The 13,319-nt window shown below is 38.6% G+C and overlaps 1 long non-coding RNA gene and 1 other non-coding gene across 2 annotated transcripts; one reads left to right on the top strand and one right to left on the bottom strand.

Moving 5' to 3' along the window:
* Positions 1-1,243: 1,243 nt before the first annotated feature.
* On the bottom strand, positions 1,244-1,314 carry trnaa-cgc (transfer RNA alanine (anticodon CGC)). The gene has a single exon. It is a non-coding gene; the product is annotated as a tRNA-Ala (tRNA).
* Positions 1,315-10,937: 9,623 nt separating this feature from the next.
* On the top strand, positions 10,938-12,044 carry LOC116675480 (uncharacterized). Its single transcript, XR_004328417.1, has 2 exons — positions 10,938-10,990; positions 11,928-12,044. It is a non-coding gene; the product is annotated as an uncharacterized LOC116675480 (long non-coding RNA).
* Positions 12,045-13,319: the final 1,275 nt, after the last annotated feature.

Raw genomic sequence — 13,319 nt, 5'->3', positions numbered from 1 at the left:
TCATCTCAGCTGACATCTCCTGGTCAGCCAACATCACAGCGGTCATCAAGAAGGCCCAGCAGCGACTACACTTCCTGAGGGTCCTCAGGAAGTACGACCTGGACTCCAACTTGCTGCTGACCTTCTACCACTCATCCATCGAGAGCCTGCTGACCTACTGTATCACAGTATGGTACGGCAGCTGCACCGTGGCAGACAGGGAGAGGCTGCAGAGGGTTGTAAGGTCAGCACAGAAGATCACCGGCTGCCCTCTCCCCTCCCTGACGGACATCTACACCTCCCGCTGCCTCAGCAGAGCAGAGAACATCATAAAGGACAGCTCCCACCCCGGCTCTGATCTGTTTGACCTGTTGCCCTCAGGAAGGCGCTACAGGTGCATCAGAGCACGGACCAACAGACTCAAGAACAGTTTCTTCCCGAAGGCCATAACGACCCTGAACTCACCCCTGAACTCACATATGCACTGACTCCACTCCACCCCCCCCCCCCCCCCCCCCCCGACTGTCTTCTTCATTCCGTCCGACTGTGCAATATTATTGTTATACTGTTACTGTTATATAATACCTCATAGGACACTGGAATCTGTGCAATTTCATTTCATACAATGCAATATTTAATACATTAACCTTTCCATTACTGTGCAATACTTATTTACTTAATATTAGTACTTAATCATTTCATTCCATCACTGTGCAATATTATTTATTGAGTGTTAACACTTATCTATGTTTATTCAAGCTGATTTATATGTATACTCGACAGTCACTACACTTTATATCTTTGACTTTATATTTTTGATATTTTATACTGTTATATTCATATATTTTTTTGTGTCAACGCTGCAAAGGGATTGCTTTAATCTCGTTGCACAAGTACCGTGTACTTGTGTATAATGACAATAAAGGCATTCTATTCTATTCTAAAACCTGGTGGTGGCTAGAAATCAAACCATGGCAAAATGCTTGCACTGCTATTGTATAAATCATAGTTAATCACTAAAAGAAAGCTACTGCAATGGCTGGGAATCCAACACCGATCAACTGCTTGGAAGGTAGCTATGCTGACAACTATACCACCATCACTGGGCAATGGACTGTTCACTGCAAATCTTGCAAAACATGTGGTCATTTAGACTGATTTTTGCATTAGTTACCATGAACACAAGGAAATTGCCTTTTAATACTTTTCTCTTTCAGAATAAGAGCTTTTGTAACTCTTCTTCAGACCAAACAATAACACTTGTTGGAGATGCCGGGGATTGAACCCGGGCCTCATACATGCGAAGCATGCGCTCTACCACTGAGCTACATCCCCTGATCATTTCCGGAGTTTTTTTTACTTTTTCTGAAATCATCAAATAAGAGAAGAAACCTGGGTGAAATGTGTAATATTTATGTTGTATATGGTTTCAAAACATGGCGGTGGCTGGAAATTGAGCCTTGGCAAAATGCTTGCACTGCTATGGTACAAATCTAGTCAAAAAGTAACACATCTGTTGCCTTTCTGCTGGACAATACAACGCTCAATGTAAATCTTGTCACACATCTGGGCATTGAGAGATGCATTGTTGGAAACGTGTGGCTTCCAGTACCTATGAGATTATACAATATTGTTCATGAAGCCACAAACTATGTAGGGTAATGCCCGGATCCCTAACAGGGAGTATACCTCCTTCAATGTTCATTTAGTTTTCTGATTGGTTAAGATTTCTGTGGGGACCCCTACCCGGGAAAAATGTTGAAGTAAACTATTGGCCACTTGTGTTAGCCTTGGTGTTTCCGAGGGGGAAAGCTTTTGGGTGACATGTTGCTTAAGAAAGGTTTGTCCTTCATAGTTCTAGTTTTTTTCCAATTCTTCTGGTCACACTTGGCACTATTTCACGTCTTTTGTCTGTAGTTCTCTACTCTGTCAGGGCTTATCTCTGTCTCCCCCACCTCTTTTTTTGTCTCTTGTTATGTCTCAGCACCAGTTGTTCCTAGTTCCTAGTATTACTATTACTAGTATCCTAGTATTATGCTTTTGGGTCGTCTGTCCATCTCTACATACGTACGCACTTCACATTCTTGTGAATGTGATAACACAGGACCCCAGGGAGGGACTTTCTTTAAATTGGGCAAACTTTTTTACATGAACTTGCAGATCAATTGATGAGATTTTGGAGGTTTAAATGTTCAATGTTAAATTTGGCATACACAACCACTTGGAGTCACGGATGAACTGATTTTGATTTTGGAGGTCAAAGGTCAAGGTTACTTTTTTGTTACGTCTCCAGAACTGTATATGTTGTAGTGGAATGGCTTCGAATGAAGACCGAAAACGCTTGTCTTTTACTAATAACATTTATTGTTCTCTATGCTGCAGTTTGCACAAGAAAAGAACAGTTTAGGCCTGGCGGACACGGATCACATCTAGCAGCTCACGTTCATCTGCAAATACTAGCAAGAATTGACACACAACTTCCGTGAAGGCTACTTCAAAATAAAAGCATTTCCTGTGACAGTCTTCAGTATAAAACAAATAAAGTTGTGTACCTTTTCAAGTATCAGCTATTAACTATAATTTAACATTTCCTTTTCCGTTTTAAACTAAACACCACACATTCCTTTGCTTTAAACAAACATTTCACAACAATGAACTGTTGTTCATTACTATTCAGCCTATCACCTAATTAATCTCTAAAGGGTAAATCAACAGAACAGGTCTCTTTAACAAACTTCCTGTAGTAGTACGAACAGTGCAGGATCGAACAAGTCCATCTCTTCCTGAAAATAGCTCTGTTATCCTGCCCATTTTCCAGGTCTGCCTGGGGGCATTATCCTCTTCGATCAATATGACGTCTCCCACCTTTAGCAAAGTGGGTGTGGGTATGTCACACTTGTGAGCTGATTTCAATTTCAGCAAGTAGTCCTTTCTCCAGCTGTTCCAAAAGCTGGTTATTAGTCTCTGTCGGTATCTCCATCTCTTACACATGTCTTCTCGACTCACATTGATTGCTTGAGATGGAGGAAGCATAGTCTTTGGTGGTAAGGAAGTCAGCCTTTCCCAACTAGAAAATGAGAAGGTGTGAGTGGCTGGGGTTCTGATGCATCACTGTCCACATAAGAAAGAGGCATGGAATTCAGCACAGCCTCCACCTCTGCAAGCATGGTTGTCAGCTCGTCAAAGTTTAGTGAAGCCCTCCCCAGGACCCTCTTTAGACATGTGTTTACAGATCTTACAAGCCTCTCCCAGAAGCCGCCCCACCAAGCAGCTCGCTCGGCAATATACTTCCAGGTGATCCCTTTCTCAGTAAACAACTCTGTAAGCTCTGATTCCTTAAATGACCTCCATAGTTGTTTTAGGTCTTGTTCTGCTCTCTTGAATGTCTTAGCATTGTCTGTGTAAATAACTTTACATAGTCCTCGTCTTGCAATAAATCTCTTTAAAGCTAAAAGAAAACTTTCAGTAGTCTGATCTGAAACTAACTCTAGATGTACTGCTCTAGTCACAGCACAAGTGAAAAGTGTGATGTATGCCTTCTTAGGCTGACCACTTGATCTGACATACAAGGGTCCTGCAAAATCTACCCCAGTAACTTCAAATGGTGGGGACTCTGTGACTCTATCTCTGGGTAACGGAGCTGTAACTTGCTGGGCTGGTCTCACTTTTAGTTTTAGTTAGGTGGTGTTACATGTTACAATGTAACACCACCCGCTTGACTAGCTGTCTACCCCTTAAAACCCAGAATCTCTCCCTCATTTTCACTAGAGTATCTCTGACACCAGAATGCATCACTCTCTCATGACAGGACTGAACTGTTAACTCAGAGTATCTGTGCTTTGTAGGCAGTACCCATGGGTGTTGTTCCCTGTAACTAATATTAGAATGCTGCAACCTGCCTCCCACACAAATGAGACCATTTTCATCCAAAAAAGGTTTCAGGTCTTTGATTTTTGAATCTCTTCTCAGGTTTTGTCCCTCTTTAAGTTGACAGATTTCCTGGCTAAAACTATGCCCTTGTGTCACCTTCACCCAATACACTTCTGCTGCAGTAAGCTCCTCAGAAGTGAGTTCACCCTGAATCCTTTGACCAGAACGTGCATTAGCTAAAAACCTTTTCACCCATGCAGTTAAACTGGTGATAACTTGTCCTTCCTCGTTCTCTCCTTGCAGATAGGCAACTGCACTGTATGCCTTTTCGCTGACATCACAGTAGACATGCAACTTGGATGTCGGTGAGTTTGGCTGTATTTTAACTTGGTACCATCTTGGAATTGTAACCAAGTGGAGCTGCGGCAGCTCTGCACACCACTGATCCCATTTTTCAGCCAGGTCTGGGGGCAACTGTTCATCCCAATCAATTCCCCTTTCCCATAGTCCTTGAAAAAGGCATTTTACCCGTATGGTAAATGGGGTGAGAAACCCGATGGGGTCAAAGATGCGAGCTGATGTCTTTAATACACTTCTCTTTGTGTTTTCCTTTCCCTTTAAGATGTCCAGCAGTCCTTTCAGATCAAACACAAAGTTATAATTTTCAGATCTCCAGACTAATCCTAACACCTTCAGTACATTTCCACAAGTGCCGGTTTCTGGTGTGGGCTCTAGTCCACTTTCTGTCCACTTAGCCCTCAGTTCTGGTGAGTTTGTTACCCATTTGCACAAATTCATGCTGGCATGGGACAGAATCTCCTTTGCTGTTGTGGTGACTGAAAAGGCCTTTTCCACACTGTCTGAGCTGGAGATGAAATCATCTACATAGAGATACTCATTAAGTGCCTTCACAGCTGTAGGTTGCTCAGTTTCATATTGCTTGATATGTTGTCTTATGGTTGCCGCTAGCAGGAATGGGCTGGGTGACACACCAAATACCACTCTATTCATCCTCATGATGCGCAGCTCATTTTTACAGTCACTGGTTGGAGGTCCATGCAGCCACAAAAACCTCACAGCATCTTTGTCCCTTTCTGTTAGAGCTATCTGCAAGAATGCCTTAGTAATGTCTGCAGTAAAGGCTATCTGGTGGAGCCTGAACTTGATTAGCACGTCTAACAGAATGTAGTGGAATGGCTTCGAATGACGACCGAAAACGCTTGTCTTTTACTAAGAACATTTATTGTTCTCTATGCTGCAGTTTATACAAGAAAAGAACAGTTTAGGCCTGGCGGACACGGATTACGTCTAGCATCTCACGTTCATCTGCAAAAACTAGCAAGAATACACACACAACTTCTGTGAAGGCTACTTCAAAATAAATGCATTTTCTGTGACGTTCTTCAGTATAAAACAAATAAAGTTGTGTACCTTTTCAAGTATCAGCTATAAACTATATTTAACATTTCCTTTTCATTTTAAACTAAACATTTCACAACAGCATATACACGTCAACTTTCTTTTATATTAATGCATATACACATCAACTTTCTTTTTGATTTATCATCACCATTCATTATGTCATCATCACTATTCATTATATCATCATCACAATTCATTATGACATCAACTTTCTTTTTGATAAATGCATATTCACATCAACTTATTTTTGATTAATGCAAATGCACATCAACTTTCTTTTAGATTAATGCACATACACATCAACTTTCATTGATATTAATCCACATACACATCGACATTCTTTGATATTAATGCATATACAGATCAACATTCTTTTTAATTAATAATATACACATCAACTTTCGTTTGATAAATGCATATACACATCAAATTTCTTTGTGATTGATGCATCTACACATTCATTATATCATCATCACTATTCATTATGACATCAACTTTCTTTTAGATTAATGCATATACACATCAACTTTCTTTTTATGAATGCATATACACATCAACTTTCTTTTAGATTTATCATCACCATTCATTATGTCATCATCACTATTCATTATGACATCAACTTTTTTGATAGATTAATGCATATACACATCAACTTTCTTTTTGATTTATGCATATACACATTCATTATGTCATCATCACTATTCATTATGACATCAACTTTCTTTTAGATAATGCTTATACACATCAACTTTCATTGATATTAATCCACATACACATCAACATTCTTTGATATTAATGCATATACACATCAAATTTCTTTTTGATTAATGCATAAACACATCAACTTTCTTTAGAATAATGCATATACACATCAACTTTATTTTATATTAATGCATATACAGATCAAAATTCTTTTTAATTAATAAATGTACACATCAACTTTCGTTTTGATTAATGCATATACACATCAGCTTTCTTTTATATTAATGTAATACACATCAACTTTCTTTTTGATTTATCATCACCATTCATTATGTCATCATCACTATTCATTATGACATCAACTTTTTTGATAGATTAATGCTGATACACATCAACTTTCTTTTTTCATTAATGCATATACACATCTAATTTCTTTTTTATTAATGCTTATACACATCAACTTTCTTTTTTATTAATGCATATACACATAAACTTCATTTTAGATTTCTGCATATACATATCAACTTTCTTTTATATTTATTCATATACACATCAATTTTCTTTTTCAATATATCAATACCATTCATTATGTGATCATCACAATTCATTATGTCACCATCACAATTCATTATGACATCAATTTTCTTTGATATTAATGCATATACACATCAACTTTTGTTTTGAGTAATACATATATACCTCAACTTTCATTTTCATTAATACACTGTAAAACCTAACAGCCCATCTTAATAAAAGAAGTAATTTAACATAACTTAAACCTCTCAAAAAGTTGTAGTGACTCATTCGCAAACATTTAACCTAACTCAAAAATGAATTGTTGAAGTAATAACTGAGTTGTTTTGAGTATACTTAAATTTGTGGGAAAGTTTAAGTATTGGTAATACGATTCCAATTAGTTTAATTGACTTATTATAATTAAGTCCTGCTTTTTTCAATGTTGATGTTTAAAAAAATCATCATATTGTGGATATTAAACACAGTAAAGCTGAAGTCAAAAGTATAATTAAAGCTAAAATAAACTGAAATGGCAGTTTTTATGGGGTAATGAACAGTCTGGGAGACACCTGTATAGTATTTAAGGAAAAGGAATACATACAGAAGTATGAAAGAAAAAAACGTGGTGTCCAGAATAAGGATAGAACATACAGGATTAAATAGAACATTATAATATTGAAAAAGCATGTTGAATGGAATGTGAATATTACAATAGTCAAGAAACCATAGAGCATGTAATTATGTATTATCCTAAATACCATCAAGCAAGACAAAGATTGATGTCACAACTTTACATGTTATACTGCAAAGAGGATCTGTTAAAATTTGCTTTTGTTTTTATGTTTTCTTTTTTGAAGATAACTAACTATTAAAAAGAATTTAATAAAGTGTATGTTGACCTCTTGATCCACACTCCAGTCCAAATGGTTGCGTTAAGGCACCAAAAAGCTGGTTGCCAAAACATGCAAAAGAAGAAGTTGTCTTTGAACCGTAGACTGTATATGTATATTAACAGTCTATGCTTTGAACCATAGACTGTTTTAATATTAACGGTCTATGCTTTGAACCATAGACTGTATATGTACATTAACAGTCTATGCTTTGAACCATAGACTGTATATTTTAATATTCACGGTAGGTGCTTTGAACGCACCGCGCCAAGGCGCCAGTAAGGTCCAGCAGCGCGCTGAACAGAGAAGACGTGACAGGGTCCCCTGTTTGCACACGGCACTGGAATAACGGCGACGCTCGGACCAACCACCTGCACTGCTGCTGTGTGTTTCTTGCTGCTGACTTAATTTATTTGCTGCAGGACATCGTTACACCAATTTTCTTCCACGCGAGGTAAGGTTATGTTATTTTATTAATCTTTCTGGTTTGCAAACTGTTTGTCATGCTGTTTGAATTGTGACGTTACTAAGTTAGCTAACTTGCTGAGTTGTGCAGGAGTGTGCTAGCTTGCACCAGTTACTGCTTTAGCTAGCTAGCGTTAGTGGGTCAAAAAAAACTTTAACTTGAAAAACTGTTGGTTGGATGTCGCTTTTAAACTCGTTCGTCGATTCGACGTTAAGTTGGCTAAGTAACATTAATTTTAATTTGTGAAAGTGTTATGTTAACGTTAGCAAACTATGTTGGCTCGCTAACTAATATGCCCCTGCCTTTTTTTCTTTCGGTTAGCAAAGTAACGTTAAGTAAGTTAAGGTTATCTTAAAATGTTGTTACATTATTTAAAATTGCACAAGGAAATAACCTAGCTAACGGTTTAACATCATGTGCTTAGCTGAAGTGACTGCATGAAAAATGTTAGATTGTAGGTAACGTTGTTTAGACTGGGCTCAGACTGGACTCCATTTGGCGCTTGCAGTCACGTTCTCCACTCTCCGAACATTGTTGGGGAAATACAGTTAACACACTTACACCCTATTACTCTTAAGTGCAGTATGTGCGATCTACAGCGGTTTACAGGGAAATAAGACATATTACTATGTATCTTAGAGGCAGCCAGTGCGACGCTCTGGATCCGTACGGATTGGCTGTTGCGAGAGTCCCGGCAGTGCCGCTGCTGCTCAGAGAGGGAGGACTGCAGGTGGAACAAGTCTGCAGGTCTGTCTGAAGAGGCTACTCCCTACACTTTGACAAACTTACTGTTGTATTTTTTTTGACTGGTACAAATCATGTGGAAATGTTATGTGTTTTTTTTTCTAGTGGCTTAAAAATAGTTATTGAGACATTACAGACTTTAAGATGGCCAGTATTCCACAATTTCCCCTTTACCATACCTGTATAACAACTGCATGTGTACTTTTAGCACTTATAACTCATTGAAGGTACATTTGTCATGAGTAACAGACAAATGTGATTTGACTAAATCTGGCATTTTATTGCCCTGTGGGTGATTTAAGCAGCCATTTGTTGAGAGGGACATGTTGGTTAATTTAAGGGGTTATCTAAGACAAAAAGAAACAGTGCCATGTCGATTTAGGGCCTGTGAGTTTCAAACTAATGATTACTCAACATACAATGCACAGAACACCAACATGCTTCAGACTTTGATGTGGCAATTGTAGTGCAAAATGTCTCGAATGTTTCCAAGGATAGTGACATATTACTTATCAGAAATGACATTTTCTTTCTACTGAAAGACTGAGGCCTGGTATGTTGAGTATTTGCGGTTATATGAGCTAACAGATCATAAAAGCAAGGGCCATACGGTGAAATCTGCATGTCAGCTAACTGACCAAATGCCACTGTTTTGCCTACAGGGTACAAGCAAGCTACTTCTCAAGACTAAGCATTTCATTCCTGTGTTCTAGTAAGAAAGCAGCACATCCCCAGCCTCTTCTCAGAGACCTGAGGGAGGCTAAAGATCTGTCTGGACCTTCACTTAACACTAGTGATCACATTAATGGACACACTGAACAACACCATTAAAGGTAATGTCTATTTTATACTATGACCCATGTGTCACCACAAAGGTTAATACAATGTGCAATGCAATGGTGGTTAATTGTCTCTGTGAGTACACTTGGATACCTAACGGTGCCCAGCTACATCCTGTTGTGCCTTGTAATGCCGCACAGCGTCCTGCTATGCCATGAACTACAACAAAGAACTGCTACAAACTACTATTTTTCTATTTTTTTATTTCCACTAACCTCAACTGGCCCGTCAGACACCGCCTACCAAGAGCCTGGGTCTGTCCGAAGTTTCTGCCTAAAAGGAAGTTTTTCCTCGCCACTGTCGCACTGTTGCTTGCTCTGGAGGAAACTACTAGAACTGCTGGGTCCTTGTAGATTTGGAGTGTGGTCTAGACCTACTCTATCTGTAAAGTGTCTTGAGATAACTGTTGTTATGAATTGATACTATAAATAAAATTGAATTGAAAATTGAATTAATTATAGACTAGGGATCAAAAACACAACATACTGGAAGGAATGGCTGCTGAAATATATAAGCATAAAGCTTATCCTAGTACTAAAAATATTGTCATGGCTGCAGAGGCTTTGGTGAGCAAACATCCCTGTCTAAAAGAAAAAGGTTCCAAAACAGGGTATGAGGGTTGGAAGAACAGCCTGCGTTTCAAGATGGGCAACTACAGGACCAAACTGACCAAACTGAGCAGGGCAGGCATTAAGGATGTGGCTGTGAATGCAGGAAAGCGCAGCAGGACCTACCCAGAAGGTGGAGCATCCAGGGCCAACATCAAAAACCCAGAAGAGGAGAAATAAACTTCCTGCCCAGTTATCCCCAAGGAGAAACTAAGGACACACTGGAGAACCAGAGGCTTGAGATGGTGGAGCAGTTCAAGAAGACGGTGATTGATAGAGACATGATTATGATCCATCAACATATGCTGCGCACCTTTGCACTCAGGCGTGAAGAAATTGTAAATTCAGCTCCTCCCATTGCTGAACTGAAAGACAGATGGCCTGCACTCTTTTGTGAAGCCCAAGTGAAATAAAAGTTGACAAGACACATATTGTCAAAGTTCTGATTGCAGCACTGTTTGATCTGGATAAAGAGATCAAAGATGATTAGTGTTAATGTGGTTTGTCCAAAGTTTTTTTTCCCCTTACAGTCTTATGTGGCTTAAAGTTAATGAATGATGCAATTTGATTTTTTGTTTTAAAAAAAATTGTTTTTTTCTATGCAGCTCTACAGTGAATTCCACAGGATCACCAATCAAAATCTACGTATTCCTTCTTTGTTGCACTTGACAAGTACACACCTCAGCTGTTGAAGCTACAAAAAGAGGAAGACTGGAGGTTTGGCGAGAAGAGGAGGAAGTTTTGATGGCATATGAGGAACAGGTAAAAACATTTTTATAGCATGAATGCATAACATTGATGTTGAATGTGAACAGAACTGCAGAACCAAACATGCATCTTTGTCTTTTTGTGCCACAGGACAAGAGCAACATCCCTGCAGCTCAAACAGCAGCCCTGGCCGCCTTCCGCTGTACTTAAAGGAGGATTCATCCGAGGTCTTCAGAACTTGCAAGGTATTTTTGTATTCTCCTTTTCCTGTTTTCATAGCTCAATACCTCATCTATTTTGCAAAGAGAAATCACTGAACATAAAAATTAGGAACTGCCTTTGCTGCGTTGTGTACCTGTTGGCTGCGTTTAGAGCAATTTTCCACATTACTTAAGTTTTTCTGTGTAGTGCGGCAGAGCGTTAAAAGGATGCTAGGGTCTTAAACTTAATTAAATGCTGCATGTCTTATTCTGAAGTAGTCTTAAGTAAACGGTAAGAATGAGATGGGACAAAATAATTAATTAAATGATTTCTATTTTATTTTTTTAAGGCTGGCCCGAGTTTTCATCACACTATAATTTATAGTCACGCAGAATATACTACTTCTAAATTTTAAATTCAGTTATATACATATGGTACACCACGTGAGTCTTGTATAAAGTTGATCAAGATTAAAAAAAAAAAAAAAAAAACTTTAGTGGTATTCAGATAAAACAAATGTTAAAATTGTGCTTAAAAATCTAGTCTCAACAGGCACTTAGACACATTTACACACTATACTCCCAATTTGTAACAGAAGTTGATGGTGTATAAAATAACTTAACACCATCGACCTCCTACTCATCTCTTTGTGTTTTGTTCGTGCCTTTCTAAACTAAAACTTCTACATTAGGTCCAGATCAATGGGTTTCAAATGCTCAGGTTCAGGCTCTGATTATGTCTTGAAGCATTGAAAAGAGGAAACCTTATCTGTAACTGATCACTTTATCAGATATCTATTGGGAACAAGAAGACGCAAAGTAGAGCTCTCCATTGATTTATATGGGCAGGTAAATTGTTGGTATGAATCCACTTAAATAATCTTGTAGTCTCAGTTTGATATTAGTACATCATTATACTTTTTGTAAGCTTAATGAGTTGTACATTACACTCTCACATCCTGAACATGTATTCCCTTTCCAGGATGAGTTGGAGGCAATCCAGGATGGAGCAGTGGCTCTGGTGGCAGTGGTGAATGAAGAGGAGGTGCCTGCTGGAGTTCCCTTTGAAACTCACCATGTTTCAATTGTCCTTGAGGATCAGGTTGTAATGTCTCCAGATCTTGGACTGATTCACTGGTGATTTTGTTTGGACTGATCTATGCCCTTCATTTGAGCTATCCTGAGAAGCTAAGTGGCTTCTTTGAGTTCATCCAGGTTGTCCACCTAAACCTTGATGATGGAAGAAAGCACTCAAACCTAAGTTACAAGCCTTGAGCAATGAGTTAGAGTAAAGATTTAATATGTTATTTTTTGAGGGTCAAAATGTTCTAAAATTATCTTTTGGCTTGCATACCAAACTGTTTGTTAGATGTATGTGTTTAAACAGATACTTGTCTACACAGTTACAGCTAGGTGGTTGGCTTTCTACTTAAGCTGAAAAAAAAACGGGCACAATTAATAATGTTGTAGTTTTCAGTTTCAAGGTACTTTTGTGCTAGATTTCTGTGTTGAAACAGACAGTTGGCTTTCTACTTAAATGAGAACTCCGGTGATTGCAATACGCAGCTTGTTTTAAATGTGGAGATCTGTCAGTCAGATAAACAAAACCAATCGGTGCTGCCTACACCGAGTTATCCTCCTGCTAGTATTTGCTTCCAACAGGCTTAAACAGGGCAAGTTATAAATGTGATGTCAGCCTCTAAATGTCACTGAAAGTGCCCACCCATGTGAAGTGATTCCTTCTGGGTGAATCTGACTGTAGTAGATGTGAAAGAAATGCATGAAAATTGTATTTTTCAGCTCTGTGTAGTTCCTGTGTTGATACTGCAAGGAGAGTTAGGGACCGTCTAAACTAAAACCCCAAAAGAGATAAAACATATTTTTAAAAATAAGCATATGCTTTTTTTTTTATAAACTAAGTGCCTTATACAACTAGCAACTAACAGAGAGACATTATAATTGAGGTAAGTTTGGAGACCACTACCTTATTTAATCATCAAATTGATAGCCTCCTTATTTAGTTGTATCTCTTTTCTGTGTTGTAGTTTGTAGACGGTCCCTGAGCTCTCTAACTGGTCTCAACACAGTTGACTAAACACAGCTGAATTAACAAAACTTTTATGCCTGTCTGTCACAACTCCAGCAGTCAGACTCACTGTGTTCACTCGAAGGAATCACTGCACATGGGGGGGGGGCACTTTAAATAACATTTGAACATGTTATAGGCTAAAAACACATTAAAACTTGCCCTATTCAAGCCTGTTGGGTGCTACCGCTAGCAGGAAGATAACTCTGTGTAGCAGCACCGATTGAAAAGATTTTGTCTCTACTGACAGACCTGATTGGTTACTTTTTTTCTCTCAACTGACAGAGC

The sequence above is a fragment of the Etheostoma spectabile genome, unplaced genomic scaffold (assembly GCF_008692095.1).
Source record: "Etheostoma spectabile isolate EspeVRDwgs_2016 unplaced genomic scaffold, UIUC_Espe_1.0 scaffold00001983, whole genome shotgun sequence".
In the NCBI taxonomy this organism is placed as follows: Eukaryota; Metazoa; Chordata; class Actinopteri; order Perciformes; family Percidae; genus Etheostoma; species Etheostoma spectabile.
Note: the sequence above shows the minus strand (reverse complement) of the source record. Positions and strands in the feature narration are given on the sequence as shown.